The following is a 22,611-nucleotide window of genomic DNA, read 5'->3' as shown; positions in this document are numbered from 1 at the left end:
AATATTAATAAAATGATTCTGTAATTCCAGAGCCATGGACAAAGGACCTATGGGTTCCTAAGATTTTCCAGATCCCCAATTTGATTCCAATTTCACATCTTTCCTTACCACATTTTCAAAAAGTCGAAATTGCCTTGAAGTTCTTTCAAACAGACTTTTCTGTTCTTGAGGCCATAATTTGCAGTTACTTGGTGGTTCTCCCTTCACCACTGATAACTTTAGCATTGATTCTCTGTCTTGGTTTAACATTATTTGCTGGTCATTAAAAATGAACTCAACACCAATAGAGTCTATAGCCCATCTAATTAGCACCTTGGATTCCAGGTCTCCACACTCTCTCACCTTGCTCCATCTCAAGTCACCCCTTGGTCGGTCTTAGCACAGATATTTCCTTTACCAATAATTGTACCAACCGGGAAGATGATGTTAAATATCTCCCTTTTCATTGTCTTCTCTTCCAGTTTACTTAATCCAGTTCTAATGTTCCTACTATTTTACAGTTGATATTCTAGTTACAGATAGTGTCCCTTTGACAATACATCATTTATCACCTAATTTGCTCTTTCCACCCGTGATGACCAACATTTTATAGTCCAGGATATAAACCACCTTGTTCTCAAAAATCCTCAATTATTTTCCCTCTTTTACTTTTCTTAAGCAAATATCCCATCTCTAAGTAAATCTAGGGTTTTTCTTTTTTGAAATATTTTAATTTTTACGTTGAATATTATAAGTGGTGTGCAGAAGTCCTACAGTTACATAAGTCAGGAAATGAGTTCATTTCTTTTTGAACAGTGATGCCTATTCTCTCATTTTCTAACGATGGCTACAGATCAGTACCTTAGTATCATTAGACATTATCAAGCAACAATATTTTCTTTCACTAATATTAATATTTAATAGGTACATAGTATTAACAGACAATCCCACGCAAATGCCCACTCCTCTACTTCTCAAATTCCAGCTAGATACTACATAATGCTTTTCTACACCTATAAACCCACTGCCACCACTCTGGGTGGATGCCATCCCACCTTCCCATAACCAAGGTATTCCCTGCTTGATGTGTGCCACTGCCTGTCTTGAAAGAGACAGGGACTTAGGAGCCCAAACACCTGGTGGTCTAGCAGGAAGCAGCCCCAAGGGAATCTGGAGATCAATGTCTATGGGGCTGGGAAACCCTAAGAAGCCCAAGATTATGTCCAGGGTCACAACTGGGTGGGGGGAGGCAGTGTGCTTAGGACCCCACATGTAAAGATAGCCCCCAAATAGGATGCGTCTGCCCTCAGATCTCTCCGGGGACAGTGGGCTAGAGGATTGGGGCCAGGCTGTCCAGTGGAGGCCCAAACAGTGCATGAACAGTGGATGCTGGACAAGTGTGGCCAGAAGGGCTCATGGGAAGAACTGCAGGGCCATGACGTCACAATAGCTTACTGGACTTAGAACCCTGGTCCTTCCAGTAACCCTCACAGTCCGCTCAAGACGCCCATCGTGCGATTGTGTGGATCGTGACTGTTGAGAAAATGTTTCGTTTTTTTAAGTGTATTAGTCGCGGCCCAGGCCAGGAAGAAAGGCGGCAAGGGTGCTTGGGGCGTGTCTCTCCACGCTGGATGCATCCTGGCAGCCGCTTCCGCCTCTCCAGATTTTTCCGCAGGACCTCACAGGTGACATGGGGTAGGGGAGGCCAGGACACAGTGTAATGATGGGCCCCAACAGGGAAACCCCGCCCCCTGCCCTGTCCCTGCCTGGGACATAGAAGGGGCGTGGCATTAGGCTGCCTCAGGAGTAAGGGAGGGGCTTGAGAGCCCTGAGTGTATAAATAGGCTGCCTGCCTGGGCATAGGGATGGAGAAGAGAAGAGCAGAAGAAAAGAGTAGGTGGGCAGTAAAGCAGGCAGGACAGAAGAGGAGAGCAACCATCCCAGCCGGGCCGGTCTGTCCCTAGGAGCGGAGAGTCCACAGCCTTAGGCCTGAGGGAGAGTCAAGGGCTGAGGAGAGTCCACAGCCTTTGGCCTGAGAGACAGTCCGAAGCTTAAGGCCTGAAGGAGAATCCGGAGCCTGAGGCCTGAGGGAGAGTCCCCAGCCTGAGGCCTGAGTGATAGTTCGGAGCCTGAGGCCTGAGGGAAGTTCTGAGGCCTGAGGGAGAGTGTGAAGCCTGAGGCCTGAGGGAAGTTCTGAGGCCTGAAGGAGAGTCCAGAGCCTGAGGGCTGCAGAGAAGGAGAAGGCCTGTGAGGACGCTTGAGGCTTAAAGACCGAGGTGAAGCAAGGCCTGTAGGAAGGAAGCTTGCTCTTCTGGAAGTTTAGAGGTTTGGAGGCTGAGGTGGTTGGAGATTAAGGTGTGGAAATTCAGAGTTCAGGGCAGGACAGGTTTCAGGTGTGAGATCTGGGTAGCTAGCCCAGGGCAAGATAGTCTCAGGCTAGCAATTGAAGATGGAAGGCTGCATTTGAAGATGGATGGTTCTCGGTTTTATATTGTATGTAAAAATCCCTTTTTAGATTAAAACCCCTTCCCACCTCAATTGATTATTCTCACTCTCGGGAGACAACAAGAGCTGGTTGACCCAGGTCTCCCATCTTTATGCTCCTGACTTGCCGTGCCTGCCATTGGGGTGTGAGGGTGCAGTGGGCAATTTAATACACATTGTCTGTGTGTGGGGGGACAAATAGTTATTTCAGTCAAAACTATACGCATGAGTCTTCTTGTCATTTCTTACACTGTACTTGAACTGTCCCTCCATGGTTCTCCAGGGTAATGGCTCAACCCCAGGCAGGGTGGAGGATGAAAGGCCAAAGCTCCTCACAGCAGGTACACTGGAGGAGCAGGTGGATTGCTTGGTGCCTGCCCAGTTGATGGAGGACTCAGTCTACATCCACACCTTCTTCAAAACCTACAGGAGGTGTGCAGATGCCCAGCAGGTCATAGACCTGCTTTTCAAAAGGTGAGCACAGGACCTAGGAATGTGGCTTAGTGGTAGAGGGCCTGGTTAGCATGCATGAAGCCCGGTGGTTCCATTCCTCAGCACCACAGAAACAGGAAAAGCTACAAGTGACTCTGTGGCTACAAAGGTAGAGGGCTAGCCTTGAGCAAAAGGAAGCAAGGTAGAGTGCTCAGGCCCTGAGTCCAAGCTCCAGGAATAGGAAAAAACGAAAGCACATGGTGAGCACAGCTAAGATATGATAGGACACCTCAGCTGCAGTGGGAACCTTGAAAAGGGAGCCTGGCAGTGGAGTGCTACCTCACCCTCTTCATTGGCAGTTTCCAGTGTCAAGTGAATCCAGCATGGTAGCCCTGGCCTAGTCTGAGCCAGGCTTATGCTTTGCAGTGTCCTATCTAGGGCTCTAGGCTCTGCCCTAGGACTCTGTTTCTCCTTGGCTTTAGAAACCCAGGGTCTCTCTCCAGCAAGAAGAAAACTGATTCCCTGTAGGAAGTGGGTTTCATCATAGAAGTAGAGTAGGGCTGGCTGGGGCCAGAAGGAAGGCACCGTGTCTCATTGGGTAATCATGACAGGAACTGATTGTCCTCATCCATGCAGAGATAGGAAGCAGCTACAATGCAAGGGCTGATATCCAGGCATTGACTTTAGCAGTGGAAGATCAGGACTATGCTGGATGTCCTGGGCTGGCCAGTGATGCTTGAAATCATCTACAGGTTCAGGACTTTTGAAAAGCCCACAGGCTCCTCTGGACTGAGAGACAAGCTCCCCCACCGCAGCAAGGAAGACATCACTCCAGAGCAGCACCGCAAGTGAGTGGACTTCGGTCATGGGGAGGCATGTGTCTGCAGAGGGGAGAAAAATGTGTATGAGTTTGGGCCTGCGGAGGGGATACTGGGACAACTCAGGAGCCCCAACTCCAGTGTTTGTCAGCAGTTCCTTGGACTGGGAGGCTTCATCTACAGAAGGATAAAGACAGCAGGCTGGGGTGACTCTTGTTAGTACAAGTTGAGACTGGGTCTCAGGGTTGAGCCCTGTTAGAATCCATCCTCTCCCTAGGCCAGGACATGAAGGTTTACCCAGATCAGCATGAGGGACATCTGTTGTGGGTCAGACCCCCTGAGAGGCTGCTAGCAGTTTGGATGAGCACTCATGGCCACCCAGTGGCACTTAGACAAGTAGAACTGTGTGGAGGGAGCCAGAAAGCCATATGCATGTGAGTCACAACAGGAGGTTTCTAGGGGTCTTACAAGTACAGGGAGAAGGTAATAGAACGTGCACAAGAGGACAGAGCTGCTGCTAGCATTTAGTTGGAGCCTGTCCTTGCAGTTCCCCTGCAGGCCTGGCCTTGCTTGGCTGGCAACAGGCAGCACAGTCAGAAAGGGCTGGTGTTATGATGGGCTGCTCTCCTCAATATCAGCGATAATCACAAAGGTGAGAGGGAGATGACCAAAGGTGTTGGCCTTGATACAGACTCTGCTTACCACCCATCTGCCTCTAGTGCCATCTCCTGCCTCCTGAAAACCTGGATGGAAGCCTACCCAGAGGACTTCCTCTGTCCCCTACAGCGTCCCTGCATCCGGCGTCTGCTGGCTTACCTGACGCTCTATATGTATGGCAGTGACCTGCAATGCTATTTCTCTCTTCTACTGGAAGGGTTGAGGATCCAGCAGAACAGCCAGGGCAAGTTTATTGGTGGGGAGCCTGGAACTGAGACCCGGTCTGTGGAGGGGCAGAAGGTGCAGGGCACCAGTGGGAGGAGGCTCCAAGGACTGGGCAAAGGAGAGGTAATACCAAAATATAAAGAGACAAAGAACAAGAAGAGACAAACAATTCAAAAAACAACACTTAGAAACCATTTGTTATAAACCCACTGCACAACTCTTGGAGGTAGAGGGGAAGGAGGATTGTTCGGAGGGAAATGAGTTGAGGAGGAAACAACTAGAACAAGAAATTCACTTACTGCTTTTTATAGGAGTCTGTAACCCCTCTTTATCGCACTTTGACAATAAAAAAGAGTAGCCATGGTCCAGGAGCAGGAGGATCCTGAATCTGGTGTGGGCAGAGCGAAGTGGACAGATAGGCTGTGTGGAAGGTCCAGGCTGGGAAAATGTAGGGAGGAGGCTATGGTAGGACTTCTCACACACACAGAACAAAGGAATCATGACAAAAATCTTGTCTCCTCCTGCAGCTCCAGCAGCAGCCCCAGTGGTCCGTGTCACCCCAACCTCAGGGCTGCATTCTTCTCCATCAGTGAATGTGGCCCCCAACCCCGTGGCATCAGCTGCCCAGGCAGAGGACACTTCAGTTTTGCACATGGCTTGTGGGCCTCTGGGAGCCAAAGCAACGGGTGAGGAAGAGGAGCCACGTGCCACACAGGATCTGCTGCAGAGTCCTGAAGGAGCAAGGGCCGCCAGTGTGGAAGCACAGTCCTCACCCACTTTGGCTTTGCTGCTCAGTGGCCAGGGAACAACAGTGACCACTGTGGACCCTGAGCCCTCTTGCACCGTGGCTCCAGGGCTGAGTGTGAGAGAAGCAGCCATGGGCCTTGGAGAGATGGAGCCATGTTCCAGCTTGCCTACTGTGCTCAGTCCCCACCCAGGACTAGAAGCCATTGCTGAGGAAGAGCCAGTGTCAGCATCCACCTTGGCTCCGCTTGTATATCCTGGACAAGCAGCCTTCAGTAAGGATCTGGATCTGCTGCTGCCCTTGGCTGTGCTACTCTTTATGGCTGGAGCACCAGCTGGGCTGCTATCTGTGCTGGGAGTGCTGACTCTAGTGCTCTTTGCCATCAGAGCACTAGGTTCCTGTGCCTAATCAGAGCCAGCTTCCATCTTGGCTCTGGGGCTCAGGGCTGAGGCAGCTCCAGTGTGGGTTGCTCCTAGGGAGCCAGATGCCATCTTGTCTCTTGTTCTCTGGCCTGGATATCCTGACTCCAGTGCTGAGCTTCCAGTGTTTCTCATCTTGGCTCTATTGTTGTCTCTTTTGGGAGGACCAGCTGGGGTACTCTCATTCATGGGAGTACTAACTCTTGTCCTCTGTGGTTTAAGAGCACTCCATTCTTGTGCCAAATTGGAGCAATCTACCACCTTGGCTCCTGTGCCACAAGGCTCATCCAACACCTGAATATACTGCCAACAATGAGACCTGTGGCACCTATTTTTCTCTCAGGATACGTTTCTGGGTTTTTTGTATATGATCTATATATTTTATAGATAAAATTATATATTTATCTCTATATGTACCCTTGTGACCCTTATGTTTCAGTGAAATATTAATATATAACAACTGTTGCATAATTGTAAATAAATATTATAAAATCAATATCCATATCCTAGCTAAATAAAAAAAGAATTTGTAAATACTATGGACTTTTTGTGGTTATGACTCAATATTTTTAATGGTATTTTACTTTTCCAATTAGTTGGTTTATTTATTTACTTTTAGTCATGGTCTTACAATATAGCATATGCTGGGCTAGAATGTAGTTTTCCTGCTCCAGCCCCACTTGTGTTGGGCTTGAAAGTATTCCAACAATATCCTGATTTTTAAAATAGTACTGACTTCTTTCGTTATTCATATTTTTTTACTATCTATTTATGTAGAGGTTTGGGGTAGACTGTCAAGTGGAGGCCCAAACAGAGCATGAACAGGGGATGCTGGACAAGTGTGGCCAGAAAGGCTCATGGGAAGAACTGAGTGCCAGGACGTCACAATGGCTTACTGAACTTAGAACCTTGGTCCTTCCAGTAACCCTCACAGTCCGCTCAAGAAGCCCATCGTGCCCTTGTGTGGATCATGACTGTTGAGAAAATGTTTGGTTGTTGGAGTTTTAATCGAGGCCCAGGCCTGGAGGAAAGGCGGCGAGGGTGCCTGGGGCGTGTCTGTCCACGCTGGATGAGTCCTGGCCGCCGATTCCACTTCTCCAGATTGTTCCGGAGGACCTCACAGGTGACATGGGGCAGGGGAGGCCAGGACACAGTGTAATGACCTGAGCCAACAGGGAATCCCCGCCCCCTGCCCTGTCCCTGCCTAGGATATAGAAGGGGCGTGGCAGTAGGCTGCCTCAGGAGTAAGGGAGGAGCTTGAGAGCCCAGAGTGTATAAATAGGCTGCCTGCTTGGGCATAAGGGATGGAGAAGAGAAGAGCAGGAGAAGGAAAGAGTAGGTGAGGGAGGGGGCTGTGGGCAGCAAAGCAGGCAGGCCAGAAGAGGGGAGCAGCCATCCCAGCTGGGCCGCCGGACTGGCTGGAGGAGTGGAGCATGAAACCATGTTGCGCCAGTCTGTGGAGAGGAGCAGAGCTGAACAGGCCAGTCAGAGGATCGGCCAGAGCTGACCAGGAGTCTTAGGCCTGAGGGAGAGTCCGAGGCCTAAGGCATGAGGGAGAGTCTAGAGTCTGAGGCCTGAGGGAGAGTCCAGAGCCTGAGGCCTGCAGAGAAGGCTAAAGTCTGTGAGGAGGCTTGAGGTTTAAAGCCTGAAATGAAGCAAGGCCTACAGGAAGGAAGCTTGCTCTTCTGGACGTTTAGAGGTTTGTAGACTGAGGTGGTTGGAGATTAAGGTGAGGAAGTTTGGAGATCAGGTCAGGACAGGTCAGAGGTTTGGATTCTGGGTAGCTAGCCCAGGACAAGATAGTTGCAGGCTAGCATTTGAAAACGGAAGGCTGCTTTGATTCTCCGTTTTACCATGTTCATAAAATCCCTGTTTCAAAACAGCAAAGAACCAACAGCCCCCTCAACAAGTGGGCTAAAAACTTAAAAAGAGACTTCTCTGATGAGGAAATGAGAATGGCCAAGAGATATATGAAAAAGTGCTCTATATCACTGGCCATAAAAGAAATACAAATCAAAACAACATTGAGATTCCACCTCAACCCAGTAAGAATGTCCTATATCAAGAATACTAACAGTAATAAGTGTTGGAGGGGATATGGCAAAAAGGAAACCCTACTTCATTGTTGGTGGGAATGTAAACTGGTTTAGCCACTCTGGCAAGCAGTATAGAGATTCCTCAGAAGGCTAAACATAGAGTTCCCCTATGACCCAGCAGCCCCACTTTTGGGCATTTACCTAAAAAACCACAAACAAGAACGCACTAAAGCCAGGAGCACAGCAATGTTCATCGCACCACAATTTGTCATAGCTAAAATATGGAACCAACCCAGATGCCCCTCAGTAGACGAATGGATCAGGAAAATGTGGTACATATACACAGTGGCATTTTATGCCTCTATCAGAAAGAATGACATAGCCACATTCGTAGGAAATGGAAGGATATGGGGAAAAAATGAAGTAAGTGAAGTGAGCCAGACCCAAAGAAACATGGACTCTATGGTCTCCCTCATAGGGAATAACTAGCACAGGTTTAGGCTAGTCACAGCAGAGGATCACAAGAGCCTAACAGCTATGCCCCTGTGAATGAATAAGATAATGCTAAGTGAAATGAACTCCATGTTATGGAAACAAGTGTTATATCACTGTTGTAATTACTTTCAACATGCCATGTGAAACCCTAGCTTCTATTGTTGTTAATTCTCTTAGATCCCCTTCTGCTGGTTGTACCTGCACTATCACTCTATCTTATTTGAGTACATTGGAAACTGTATATACTGGTATTAGAACTAGGAAAGTGAAAGGGAATACCAAAATGGAGAGACACAGGATAAAAAGACAAACGACTACAAATACAATACTTGCAAAACTGTTTGGTGTAAACTAACTCATGGGGGGAGAGGGGGAGTAGGGAGGGGGCAATAAGGAAGGAGGTAACAAACAGTACAAGAAATGTAGCCAATGCCTAACGTATGAAACCGTAACCTCTCTGTACATCACTTTGACAAAAATAAGAAAAATAAATAAATAAAATTCATTTTTAGATAAAACCCTTTTCCACCTTGTTGTGCCTTGATTATTTATTCTTGCTCTTGGAAGACAACAAGAGCTGGTTGACCCTGGTCTCCCATACTCATGCTCCTCATCTGCTCTGCCTGCCATTGGGGTGTGGGGTGCTGTGGGCAAGTGTACACACATTGCTTGTGTGTGGGGGCAATAGTTATTTCAGTCAAAACTGTGGTCATGAGTCTTGTCATTTCTTACACTCTAGTTGAACTGTCCCTCCATGGTTCTCCTCCAGGGTGAGGATGGCTCAGCCCCAGGCAGGGTGGAGGATGAAAGGCCAAAGCTCCTCATGGAAGGCACACTGGAGGAGCAGGTGGAGCGCTTGGTGTCTGCCCAGTTGATGGGAGACTCAATCTACATCCACACCTTCTTCAAAACCTACAGGAGGTGTGCAGATGCCCAGCAGGTCATGGACCTACTCTTCAAAAGGTGAGCACAGGACCTAGGAATGTGGCTTAGTCGTAGAGGGCCTGCCTAGCATGCGTGAAGCCAGGCGGTTCCATTCCTCAGCACCACATAAACAGGAAAAGCTACAAGTGACACTGTGGCTACAGAGGTAGAGTGCTAGCCTTGAGCAAAAGGAAGCCAGGCAGTGTGCACAGGCCCTGATACCAAGCCTCAGGACTGTGGAAAAACCAAAGAACATGGTGAGCACAGCTGAGATATGATAGGACACCTCAGCTGTAGTGGGAGCCTTGAAAAGAGACCCTGGCAGTGGAGTGCTACCTCAACCCCGTCACTGGCAGTTGTCAGTGTCAGGTGAATCCAGCACGGTAGTCCTGGCCTAGTCTGGGCCAGGCTCATGATTTCCAGTGTCCTGTCTAGGGCTCTTGGCTGTGCCATAGAACTCTGCTTCTGCTTGGCCTCGGAAAACCCAGTGTCTCTCTTCAGCAAGAAGAAACCTGGTTCCCTCTGGAAAGACGGTCTCAACATAGGACTGGACAGCTCAGGGCTGGCTGGGGCCAGAAGGAAGGCACAGGGTCTCATCGGGTGATCATGACAAGAAATGATTGTCCTCATCCATACAGAGATAGGAAGCAGCTACAATGCAAGGGCGGATATCCAGGCAAGGACTTTAGCAGTGGAAGAAGAAAAGGACTATGCTGGCTGTCTTGGGCTGACCAGTGATACTTGAAATCATCTACAGGTTCAGGACTTGTGAAGAGCCCACAGGCTCCTCTGGATGGAGAGACAAGCTCCCCCACCGCAGAGAGGATGACATCCCCCCAGAGCAGCTCCACAAGTGAGTGGACGTTGGTCATGGGGAGGCGTGGGTCTCCAGAGTGTGAAAAATGTGTATGTGCTTGGGCCTGCTGAGGGGATGCTGGGATAACTCAGGAGCCCCAACTCCAGTGTTTGTCACCAGGGCCTTGGGCTGGGAGGCTTCATCTACAGAAGGATGAAGATAGGGGGCTGGGGCGCCTCTTGCTAGCACAGGTTGAGACTGGGTCTCAGGGTTGAGTCCTGTTAGAATCCATCCTCTCCCTAGGCCAGAACATGAAGGTTTCCCCAGATCAGCATGAGGGACATCTGTTGTGGGTCAGACCCCCTGAGAGGCTGCTAGCAGTGTCTATGAGAACTCAAGGCCACCGTGTGGCACATATACAAGTAGAACTGTGTGGAGGTGGGCAGAAGCCATATAAATGCCAGTGACAACAGGGGGTTTCTGGGTGACTGACATCTAGAGTAACAAGGTGGTAAATTTGCACAAGAGGACAGAGCTGCTGCTAGCATTTAGTTGGAGCCTGTCCTTGCAGTTCCCCTGCAGACCTGGCCTTGCTTGGCTGGCAACTGGCAGCACAGCCAGAAAGGGCTGGTGTTATGATGGGCTGCTCTCTTCAATATCAGTGATAATCACCGAGGTGGGAGGGAGATGACTGAAGCTGCTGGCCTTGATGCAGATTCTGCTTCCCACCCATCTGCCTCTAGTGCCATCTCCAGCCTCCTGAAAACCTGGATGGAAGCCTACCCGGAGGACTTCCTCTGTCCCCTACAGCGTACCTGCATCCGGCGGCTATTGGCGTACCTGACACTCCATATGTACGGCAGTGACCTGCAATGCTATTTTTCTCATCTACTGGTACAGTTGAGGATCGAGGAGAACAGCCAAGGCAGAGCTATTGGTGCAAAGCCTGGGACTGAGACCCGGTCTGTGGAGGGGCAGAAGGTGCAGGGCACCAGTGGGAGGAGGCTCCAAGAACTGGGGAAAGGAGAGGGAATACCAAATTAAAAGGAGACAAAGAGCAAAAAGAAAAACGATTCAAAAAACAACACTTAGAAACCATTTGGTGTAAAGAAACTGCACAACCCTTGGGGGTAGAGGGGAAGGAGGAGGGGGGCAGAGGGGAAATAAGGGAGGAGGTAACAAGTAGACCAAGAAATGTACTCACTGCAGTTCATATCAGTCTATCACCCCTCTGTATCACAATTTGACAATTAAAAAAAGAGTATCCATGGTCCCGGAGCAGAAGCCTGAATCTGTGCGGGCACATCGAAATGGAGAGATAGGATGTGTGGAAGGTCTCATGCTGGGAAAACTCAGGGAGGAGGCTGTGGTGGGACTTTTCACAGACTCAGAACAAAGGAATCATAACAAAAATCTTGTCTTCTCCTGCAGCGCCAGCAGCAGCCCCAGTGGTCCGTGTCACCCCAAACTCAGAGCCACATTCTTCTGTACCAGTGAATGGGTCCCCCAAGCCAGTGGCAGAAGCTCCACTAGCTGCGCAAGTAGAAGCCACTTCAGCCTTGCACGTGGCTTGTGGGCCTCTGGGAGGCAAAGCAACGTGTGTGGAAGAGGAGCCACGTACCACACAGGCTGTGGTGAAGAGTCCTGAAGGAGCAAGGGCCATCAGTGTGGAAGCACAGTCCTCACCCACTTTGGCTTCGCTGCTCAGTGTCCAGGGAACAGCAGTGACCACTGTGGAGCCTGCGCCCTCTTGCACCGTGGCTCGAGGGCTGAGTGTGAGAGAAGCAGCAGTGGGCCTTGGAGAGGTTGAGCCATGCTCCAGCTTGCCTCCTGTGCCTAGTCCCCACCCAGCACCAGAAGCCATTGCTGAGGAACAGCCAGTGTCAGCGTCCACCTTGGTTCCGCTTGTACGTCCTGGACAAGCAGCCTTCAGTGAGGAACTGGAGCTGCTTCTGCCCTTGGCTCTCCTACTCTTTCTGGCTGGAGCACCAGCTGGGCTGCTCTCTGTGCTGGGAATACTGACTCTGGTGCTCTTTGCCATGAGAGCAGCAGGTTCCTGTGCCTTATCAGAGCCAGCTTCCATCATGGCTCTGGGGCTCGGGCTGAGGCAGCTCCAGCGTAGGTTGCTCCTAGGGAGCCAGATGCCATCTTGTCTCCTGTTCTCTCGCCCTGAGATCCTGACTCCAGTGCTGATCTGTCAGTGTTTCTCAACTTGGCTCTATTGCTGTTTCTTTTGGGAGGACCAGCAGGGGTACTCTCATTCATGGGAGTACTAACTCTTGTCCTCTGTGCTATAAAAGCACTCCATTGTTGTGCCAAATTGGAGCAATCTACCACCTTGGCTCCTGGGTACAATGTTCATGCAGTACCTGAATATACTGCCCTATGTCACCTGGGCCCCGATTCTAAACCCCAGGGAACCAGCCTCCAGGGCAGACCTGTAGGCTCTTCTGAATTTGACTCTGTTGTTCTACCTTGTGGGAGCACCACCTCTGCTGCTGTTGCTGTTTGGAGTACAGAGTGTGGTGCTGAGTGTTGTAAGAGCCGCAGCAGGCCTTACAGAATCAGAGCCACCCGCTACCAGGGCTCTGCTGCCCTGCGCTGATGGAGCTGGAGCCTCCAGGATTGCCCCATTGCCCCCACCCACCTCAGCTCCAGCTCTCAGTGCAGGAGAACCAGCCTCCACGGTGGTGCTGGACATCTTCTGTCCTTGGCTGCAGTGCTGTCTCTGGTGAAAACAGCAGCTCTGGCGCTGTGCCTCAGAGAAACACTTGTTTTGCTGTTTTACATTGTAGAGAGACCAACACCCCAAACAGCACCATGCAGTGCTGAGATGGATCCCGCCTCTACAGCGGCTTTGGACCTCAGGCCTGAAGACACACCAGCTGTCAGGGCTGTGAAGGAATCTAGTGCCATCTTGACTCCAATGTTCTGCCTCGAGAGGGCAACAGCTTGTTATGCTGAGATGAGGCCTCTGGTGTCTTGTCCATGCTGCTCCATGCTGAGGCACCCACTGTCAGCCTCCAATGCTTCCCAGAGCCAGCTGCCACAGTGGCTTCCCAGCTGAGTGCTGAGGCCACACTGCCTTCCAGGCCTGGGCCAGAGGCACATCCCACCTTGGCTCGGGGGCTTTATCTGGAAAGAGCAGCTGCCTGGGGGCCTCCCTTGAAGCCAAAGTCCAACTTGTTCTTGGTGATGGAGCAGGTTCCTTTTGCTTGAGGGCACTCAGGTGGATTCTGTATCAGTCCTTGCCCATGAAGCTTGCCACCTTCCTCTGGTGACCAGCAAGAGTGGGCGGGGCCAAGACATGCCTCCTGTCCTGACTGCCCTTTCCCACCAGGTGGCAATGCAGCTCACAAGCATGGATGTGGTGAGGGCCAGGGCAGGGCTCTGAGGGGTGGAGGCTGTATTCCTATTTCCCTGTTGCCATGGTTGATGCACGCTTCCCCCTGGAGTTCAGGGATTCTTGCCCCAGTACCAATTCTAGTGCACCCAGCACATGCATGTCTAGAAAACTAGGCTAAGTGCTATCGCTCGAGTGGAGATGAGATCTGCTCCACTCTAGGAGATGTGGGGGACTCAAGCACTGGAGCAGAAGGAAGGGCAGCCATGATACAGCTCACCCTCAATTGCCAGGATGCCAGTGGAGCCTCAGTATTCTTCAGGCAGGCACTGGAGGGAACCTGATATGTGCCAAGGCCCAGAGTCCCAACTGTGTGCGAGTTCTAGTGGTTCTGGAGACAGACATGTTGTTGCTGGGCTAAGCAAAAGAAGGGGCTTTGGGGGCCATTAGGCTTCTGGGAGGACTGAGAAAGTGTTGCAAAACACTGGTCCCCTGTTCCCGCCGTCCTTTCCTTGGGTTCCCTTCAGTGCTAGGTAGACTGGGTGGTTGGCAGAGCTCACAAAGATCCCAGTAGGCTGGACAAGCCTTATCCAGACTCTGGGCTCCAGGCCTTGGATGTACAAGTGGACAGGGATCCCCTTGCCTGGGTTTGGACACTGTGGTGTGTGACCGACCTAGATGCTGGCATTCTTCCTTAGGAGCTGTTAGAGAAGGCCGTCATCAACCACTGCCTGGGTTCTGTCTGGTCCAAGAGGGAGAAGAAAGGTCAGGAGCACTTGGCCAGCACCATCCAGGCCATTGTGACACACTTTAACAATGTGGTGCCCTGTGTGATCAGGACCTGCCTCGCAGACCTCAGCATGAAAGCCCCAGACAGAGCAAGAGTGGTGGAGCACTGGATCCAGGTGGCCGAGGTTTGCTACAGCCGATGATCCCCAGTGACTCTCCCTCTCTCTTCCAATTTCTGTAATCTGTCTCTTGGAATTCTCATCTGTGTCCTCTGGGGAGCAGCTCACTCCTTGCAGGGCCCATGGTTCCCAGGAAGTACCATTCTCAGGCCACCCCCGGGTGATTCCTCAATCTGTCCTGCTATTCAGACCTTGGAAGAGCCCAAATCTTGCCTGGGTGGGCCTAGCTCCCTTCCCGAAATGCCCCTCTCTGCATCCCACTCTTCTTGAGGACAAGAGGACAGCAGTGCCAGGGAAGGCTCACACTATCTTGCTCTCCAGGGATGCCAGGTGCTGAGGAACTTCTCACTTCACACCATTGTCTCTAGCCAGCAGAGCAAAGCCGTTTTGTGCCTGGAGAAGTCATGGCAAGAAGTCTCCAGGTGGGTGCCTATCCCCATAGGAGATGCTCACTGGGACACACAGGGTAGGGATCACAATCACTGAAACCTGCACACAAACATCCAGGCCAGGGAGCTTGGCTGGGACACTTGCTGTCTGGGACTTCCTTATCAGGCCTCAGCCCCCCCCTTGTCCGACTGAATTTGTAGTCACACACACACAGTTGTATTCCACGAGCGAGAATAATCCATCGAGGTAGAACTTAAGGTGAGAAGGCGTTTTATGCACAAACGGATTTTATTTACAACATAAAACCTGCAACCAGAGCTACCCTCTACCTCCTAAGGCTCGCCTGGGACTACCTTGTCCTGTGTGAGTTACCAAGAACCCAGACCTGAGACCTGTCCTGACCTTTACTCCAAACCTCCACCTTAATCTCCAAGCTCCCAAACCTACAGACCTCCAGACCTTCCTATAGGCCTTGCCTCTCCTCAAGCTTTAAGTCTCAAGCCACCCCACAGGTTTTAGGCTTCTCTGCCAGCCTCAGGCTCTGGACTCTCCCTCAGGCCTCAGACTCTTCCCCAAGCCCTAGGCTCCATCCGCCTCTTCAGGCCTAAGGCTCCTGACTCTCCCTCAGGCCTCGAAATCTCCCTCAGGCCTAAGGCTCTGGCTGGCCCTTTTAGGCTCCCTTCTGGTCTGTGATCTGCTCCTCTGCCCTGGTTTGGCTATGCCCCTATCTTCTGGCAAGCCTGCTTGTCTCTGCTCTGCTCCTCAGGCTGGTCTGCTCTCACTATGCTTCGATTCACTCACCTTCTCTCTCCTCCTTCTCCTCTTTTCCAAGTCTCCTTTCTCTTCTCTTCTCCTCTCCCTTATGCCCAGGCAGGGAGCCTATTTATACACTTGGGGCTTTCAAGCCCCTCCCTTACTCCTGATGTAGTTTAATTCCCTGCTCCCTCCTATGTTCTAGGCCATGACACAGCAGGGCGCCTGATTTCTCTCCCTGGCAGGTTCTTACAGCACAGAAACACATGCACGCGCACACACACACACACACACACACACACACACACACACACACACACATATAAACTTGAGCTTACCAGATTTTCTGTGGTAACCACCCATCTCTGTCTAGTGGAGATGAAAATAGAGCAGTCTAGTGGAAGTGGTAGGGAACAGCATTGTACCACCAAGAAGAAACTTCTTATGTTCGCTGGGTCCTTGGGATTCAGTGAGACCCTTTTGTACCCTCTGGTGTGGCTACATGGGAGGCTTGCTTCCCATTCAAAATGGAGTCCAGCTCCCTCCTCCCCCACCCTCCCAACTGTCACCTTCTCTCTGCCCCTCCTGCAGAGACTTCTTGCTCACATTCCACAAGCTGGCCAACATTACTTCTCCGCAAATCAACCACTCCAAAAGAAGAGAGCTGCTCCTGAGGGTAGGTTACCAACTTGATAATAAAATGTAACTGACAAATAAAAAGTACGGTAGGAAATAAAAGCATTGAGGGGGGGACAGGGAAACAGCGTCCTGTAAGGGGGTTTTGCATAAGTACCTGCACTCTCTGGAGGGAGGGCAGGTTTAGTAACTGTTAGGCATGTATGCTAGTCTAGGAATGTGGAGTCCAGGAGGCCTTTGGGGCGGAGATGATGTGGAGGGAACAGAGGGCTGTCCAGGGAAGCACAGATTTCCCAGGATTGAGGATTGTCCTGTGTGAGGGCCAAGTATTCAACTTGTTGACAAGTGTGCTGAAGACCAAGGGAATGTGGCTGCCCTTCCCCACAGTATGCTGGCCTCACTATAGAATATCTCCCACTGACTCCTGCCCGTAATTGTTCAGAGGCACATCCAGAGGCTGCTCTGACATGGGTCTAAACATCCAGACCCACCATGTCCATCTGGAGGCACTATGGGACTCTGAGCCCATCTCCAGAGCAGATGTTCCTCACGCTCACTCCCTAACCTAGAGGGACCTAGCACACAGCTGCAGCTGTGGACAGACCAGGACCAGGTGAAATAGGCCTGGCCACGCCCTGCTAACTTAGGCCTCCCATATTCCTTGCTCCTAAGAAAAGAGCACATCTGAGGATTGCACAGGCAACTGGCCTGCCAGTCAAATCACTGAGAGCAAATCCCATAAATGGGAAATGGAGTGTGGCACAATTGACAGAGCACCATCCTTGAGCTTCAAATTAGAAAGACAAAAATCAGGCCCTGACTATTGGTAGAAATGAACACAAAACTGAAAATAAAATCTGAAAATAAAAAAAATGAAAGAAGCACAAATTCTGCGGCTTCTATCCTGATCTCTCTGTCTACTTCAACAAACAGAAGAGTAAAATGCACAGACTCCTCTAAGGCTGCGCATCTGGTGTGCACAAGAAAATCCCATCTTGAGAAAATCTTGAGAAAATCCCATCACAGTTGAACAGAGGCATGTTTTTCTTTCCTGACTCCTCAGCAGGGGCTCGGTAGAGACCGCAATATTTTCTCGTGTTGTAGAACCTTACCCTACTCAGCTGATGAAAGCCAGGACTCTGGGGTCAGGAAGGAGTTTGGTAGTCCATGGCACTCTACCTTTGTGCACACCACCTCCAAGGACCCTGACACAGAGAAGCACTAGCCGACTGGACTTGCTAAGAGGCTCAACTTCCTCTTCAGTGTTGACCTTCAGGACAGTGACCATGACATCAGCCTGAAAAACTCAGTGTGATCCTCTCTGTAGGGAGAGATCTGGAGCTCACAGGGCTGAGGAGGATGCTGGGATTTTACCTGTCCAAGGAAGACAAAGATATTTTCCAAGGTTCTGAAGAGCATCTGGAACACCATGCCAGTTAGCTCAGCACCATTGGTAGCAGGCAGACAAGAGACGTGGAGTCCCCTCACAGGCTTGAGGTACAGATTACAGATGAGGAGGCAGACAGAGAGGGCCAGAGCCCCAAGAGAGAACCCCCAAACAGGGAATGCTGCAGCACAGCCTGAGCTAGAGTTGTTCTGCTAAGAGGTGGTAGGTTTCCCACAGCTCAGCAGTCATTGCAGTCTCAAGACTAACAAATGGCACTAGAGAGTTTGACAGGAGAGAGCCTGCACCCACAATCTCCTCAAGTCTGGCAGGAGACTTTGCATGTTGGCCACCAAGGAAAAGCAGTTCAAAGGAAGTCCCAAGTGGTTGAAAAATATGATGAGTGGCTGATAACCAGGTCACATTGACTTAGAGCAAAGAGACACAGCCTTGCCTGACTCTGTTCACCTTTGCCCTCACTCCACAGTGTAGACAAGCAGAGGGTATTCACACTGTCCCAGATAAGACCCCAGATGAGCTAGCTGGCAGATGGGAAGAGGAACTGGGCCTGGTGGAGCCGGGCTGCCGTAGAGCCATTTGAGGCTGCTGGCCAGAGCTGGGTTATATGAGTTTGGGATCTGCACCTGCCAGCCTAGTTTTATACCTGGGACACTGTGGAGTCCCAGGGACCAGGAAGGGGACTGCCCAGTGGGGGTCCCAGGCTCCACAGGACACTGTGACTTGGGAGGCCCTGTGGGGCTGAGGCCTGTCTAGGAAGCCCTATGGGATGGGAAGCTGTTGGACTGAGGATCTGAGGATCACCCACCCAATCCTACAGGTGCTGATCTAGGGCATCTTTCCTTTTCTGGGAATATTCTTAGATGATCTTTTGAGAATGGATAGTACCTTTCAGGATATCCAGGATATGAGTATCAAGGCTCAGGTGGGGGCCTGGAGCTGGAGGACAATCTCCCCTGAGTGTCCTGAGCTCTGCCCTGCTGACAGGTTCAAGGCCATCCTCTGAGCTCAGTCCTAGCCCCCTTTGACAAGGTGACCACCATAGCTCCCTGACCAGGGAGTTGTGTGTACAGATTTCAGCTGAACATAAGGTCCCTCAAGGGAAAGCTATGAGGCCCAATTAAAGGCTGGCTTTGGAAGAACTAACAACCTTTGGCATAAGAAAAGCCTTTATTTCTGAAGCCACAATCCAACCTGGCCTCATGCCAGGTGCCCAGCCCTCCTCTCAATGTTGGTTCTCCTCTGTGTAGGCAACTGATCCCCTGGGTCCAAGCAACGCTGGCAGGGATCCTAAGGAAAGAGGGACCCCAATCTAACCGTATTACCATTTCCATTCTAGGAAAGAACACATATCATGACACTGAATGAGGTGACTGCCAGCAGCCCAGTCCGTACAGAGAGGGCTGGCCCAGCAGGTGGTCCCACAATGCCGGACCAGCTGCCCTTTCTGCATGGGTGCAATGGAGCACAGAAAAGGTCCTATTCCCGATCAGGTAGGATATGAGGTGGCATCAGGGACAATTCCCTTTCTTTCAGTGTGAGGACACATCTGTGAGCCCCTTTATCAGCTCTGGGGTGGGCTTGTTGGGGGCAGATCAGTGGAGGGTTGGTTGCCAGAGCATGAAGAGGAGAGAAGTCTCTCCCATAGCAGCCTAGACCTGTGCAGGCCAGCACAGCCCTATCACTGTTCTTCTGCACTTCCTGGGAATAGTCAGTGGAGACAAACCATCACAATGGAGGGCAGAGGATGCAGGTGTTGTGGGACAGGCTGGACACAGACCTCAATAGAAGACAGGTGATCTTGCTAAAATGGGAAGCATTGTTTCAGAAACAGTCCCCCCTCTGTGATGTAATACAATAGAAGGCGAATATCATTTTATATCTCCCCAGACCATTGAAGAAAGCTGCCCCTTCATGCTCAAAGTTCTGACCCTGGTACACCAAAAATCACCTGATCAATCAATAAGTGTGACAGCCAAAGCACTGTTTTAGGAGCACAGTCTTTGTATCAAAGGAGAATTCAGAATAGAATAAGATGAAATAGATGAACAGAACCAATAAGAATGAGCTAGAGAGATGTCAGAGAACACCAGAAAGTTCCAAATCTTCTCTGCCAATTCACAATATACCCAACACCTTTGGAGGAAGACAGACAAAGACAGAGAGTGGTTGTGAGTCACAGAGAGAAAGACAGAGATAAAGGGTCAGATGGACTGAATCACACGGGCACAAAGCAAGCAAGCAAAAGAGAGAAGAGAGAGACAGGCAAAGAGAGAAAGAGAGAGAGAAAAAGACAAAAAGACATCATGTGTTTCACGACCACAGGCATGCTTTCAGTTGCACTGTTTTCTTCGTACTGAGATGAAGACACAATCAGGTGATTTGCATAAATGATCAGCACTGATTATCTCTCACCTACCATCAAACATTTGCTAGCTTTCTGCATGCTTTCCCTTGTGCAATATGCCAGTGTTCTCTTCTTCAGGAAATGGAGTCAGAGGCTTAGGGAGATTAATAGATGTGAATGAGAAACCAAAATGTGGTAGGGGTTGAGTGTACTCTAGAATTGGTTGAGAGGAGACTCAAGGGCAGAGAAGACTAGAGAGAAAGAAGAGCCCTCAGGAAAGGCAAGTCCTCTTGAGTACTTGGAGATCCCTGGGTTGGAGACCCCTGGAATACTTGCAGTGCAGGTGGCCTGAGTGCAGGCCTGCCCTGCTCTGCTCCTCACAGTCCTCCTTGTTCTCAGTAGGAAAGTGCTCCTGGGAGGTGCTGTGCATTGTGAATAGCCAGTGTCTCTTGAAGACTTGATCCTTCAGGCAGCAGGGAGCACAGGAGGGGAATCCCTATGCCATGTCCAGGCAGAGCTGCATGAGCTGGAATGCCAATTTCTTTGCTGAGAAAGACAAGATAGAGTGGAACGTTTTGCCTTCCCAGCAAGGGGCCCAGGCCCTTGGGATTCTTGTCCTGGGCTACAGGGATGGCAGTGTCCACCCTCACATCTGGTCTCTAGGAGCTCCTCAAATGAATGGTGTGGCCCAGTCCCCATCACTGCTGCTGACTGAGCTTTCTGTTCCTCTCCCACCAGAGCTGAGGATCCCTGATGATGCAAATGTGTTTGACACCATCAACTCATTGGGCAAATAAAATTTCATTCTCCAAAAGAGGGCATTCTCCCAGATTGCCAAGATCAAGAGTAGAGAGGACTTCACCTGTTTTCTCTGGAAGAGAAAAGCACAAAAACCCTTAAGAAGGGCTGCAGTTGTTCTGGCTGGCCAAGAGGTTTAGCAAATGTAGACTACAATGACCAAGGCCACATTTCACTTCCATTGACCTCCAATCCTGAAATCACTCAGAATTACTTCTCAATAATCTCCTCAGAGGTCAATAAGACAGTGAAAATGTTCCCTCAGCGACAGGCTAGCTCCTCTTGACCTCCCATCTAGGACATATTCACAAGCCTTCCTATACAACCCTCCTCAATGCTAGAAAGACAGTTGCAATTTGTCTCTGACCCCTCCCCCCACATTCCTTTCACCTCAAATCCAGGGCACAGAAAGGATCACTTATCCACAGTGTTCTGCCTGTACCAGAAGGATGGCTGGCATTTGACACACTCACCAGCCACCCAGGACTCCCCCATTCCTTCCAGTGTCCTCTGTTCTTTGCTTTCGAGGAACAGCAGACATTTGGATGGAGCAATGGGCATGGTGCTCTCACATGCCACTGGCATCATCTCTATTTTATGACTGCACTTGTAGGACTATGATGCAGGTCACTCTGCCCTGTTCTAGACAGTACCACAGGACACACTCTCACAAGCTACAGTAATCTCTAGATTGTCTTCCTGTTGTGAGCATTTGAGCTCTGACCTTCCCTTGCCTCCTCCTCAGCGATTCCACACTTGGTCAGGGTGTACCAGACTTTTCCACATGGGTGACACACAGATATGTGTTTTGCTCCCTACAAATCCTAAGGCTCCAAATTTGCTTGAGCAAAGGCCTCTGCTAGCCCTCACCCCTCACTATTTGATTGAATTCAGACTTTGCCAAGGACTCAATGCCCTGACAGATGACTTGCCATTCCACTCAACACAGCATCCTACGCATTCAAGATCAAAGGATATTTCAGACAGTTCAAGTGTGGGTTATTGCCCTATTTGTATTGCATTGGAATGCCTATTGGATAGAAAAGTAATTGCTCATAGGGATGAAGATGATTTTAGGTCACATATGTTAGCCTTGCTTATTGGTATGATATAAAGTCAGTTTCTACAGAGGTCTGGTCATTGTGTTTTTCTGGATTACATGTGTGAATGACACTGTCTCCTACTTGGTTTGAAAAGGAACTTTACAGAACAGTAGTGTAATTTGGAAAGACAGAGGGAATGAATAGCATCACGTGTGTCCACATAGTGTCCACACAATGAAGGGAGAGTATGCCACCCTACTCAGAGGAGTTAGTGTTCTTTTCTCTTCCACTACACTGGGTGTCTAAACAAATCACAATTTCAACCCATGTGGCTGATATGGAAGGCTCAAGTCCCAGCCATGCCAGGGAAATAGCCAGAACAGTGAGGGCTGGCCTCTGCAGAGTCACAGGGGAAGTGCCCATGCAGAGTAATGCTGCTACAACTTCTGGCTCTTCTGCTGCTAATGGGACAGAGTTGAGGAAGTGTGTGTTCTTGGGAAAAAGTCTTGAAAATGAGCCAAGAGACAAAGTTCAGTGCCCTTTTAGGACAGACATGGGGGAAGCCAGTATTGTACTTTCAGTGAACAATCTTCATTCCCCTCCTGCTTTCGTGAGCACTTCACTTTGAAATAGAACCCTTTTGCCTTCTAGATGGTGACTGCCTGAGACCCACTCAGCCTTTATACATTGCACTTATTGTCCTGTAAGGGCCTTGTGTTTGCTCCTGCACATAGCCCTGAACCAGAATATCTGACCTATTCTTTGGTCCATCTGCAATCACAGGTTTATAACACTATACCACGCTTTTGGTTGGGATGGACTTCTGAACCTAAATTGGCTGCCTTCCTGCCGGGCTAAATTTCTATGTCTCCTTTGGGGACATGCCAAGTCTTTAAATGTGGGGGACACTCGGCTCTGCGTGCTACTCCCGCCGACAGGAGGGCAAAGCGTATCCCAGTTGGGACTAAGCTGAGAAGAAGT

Source organism: Perognathus longimembris, chromosome 1, assembly GCF_023159225.1.
Source record: "Perognathus longimembris pacificus isolate PPM17 chromosome 1, ASM2315922v1, whole genome shotgun sequence".
Lineage (NCBI taxonomy): Eukaryota > Metazoa > Chordata > Mammalia > Rodentia > Heteromyidae > Perognathus > Perognathus longimembris.
Note: the sequence above shows the minus strand (reverse complement) of the source record.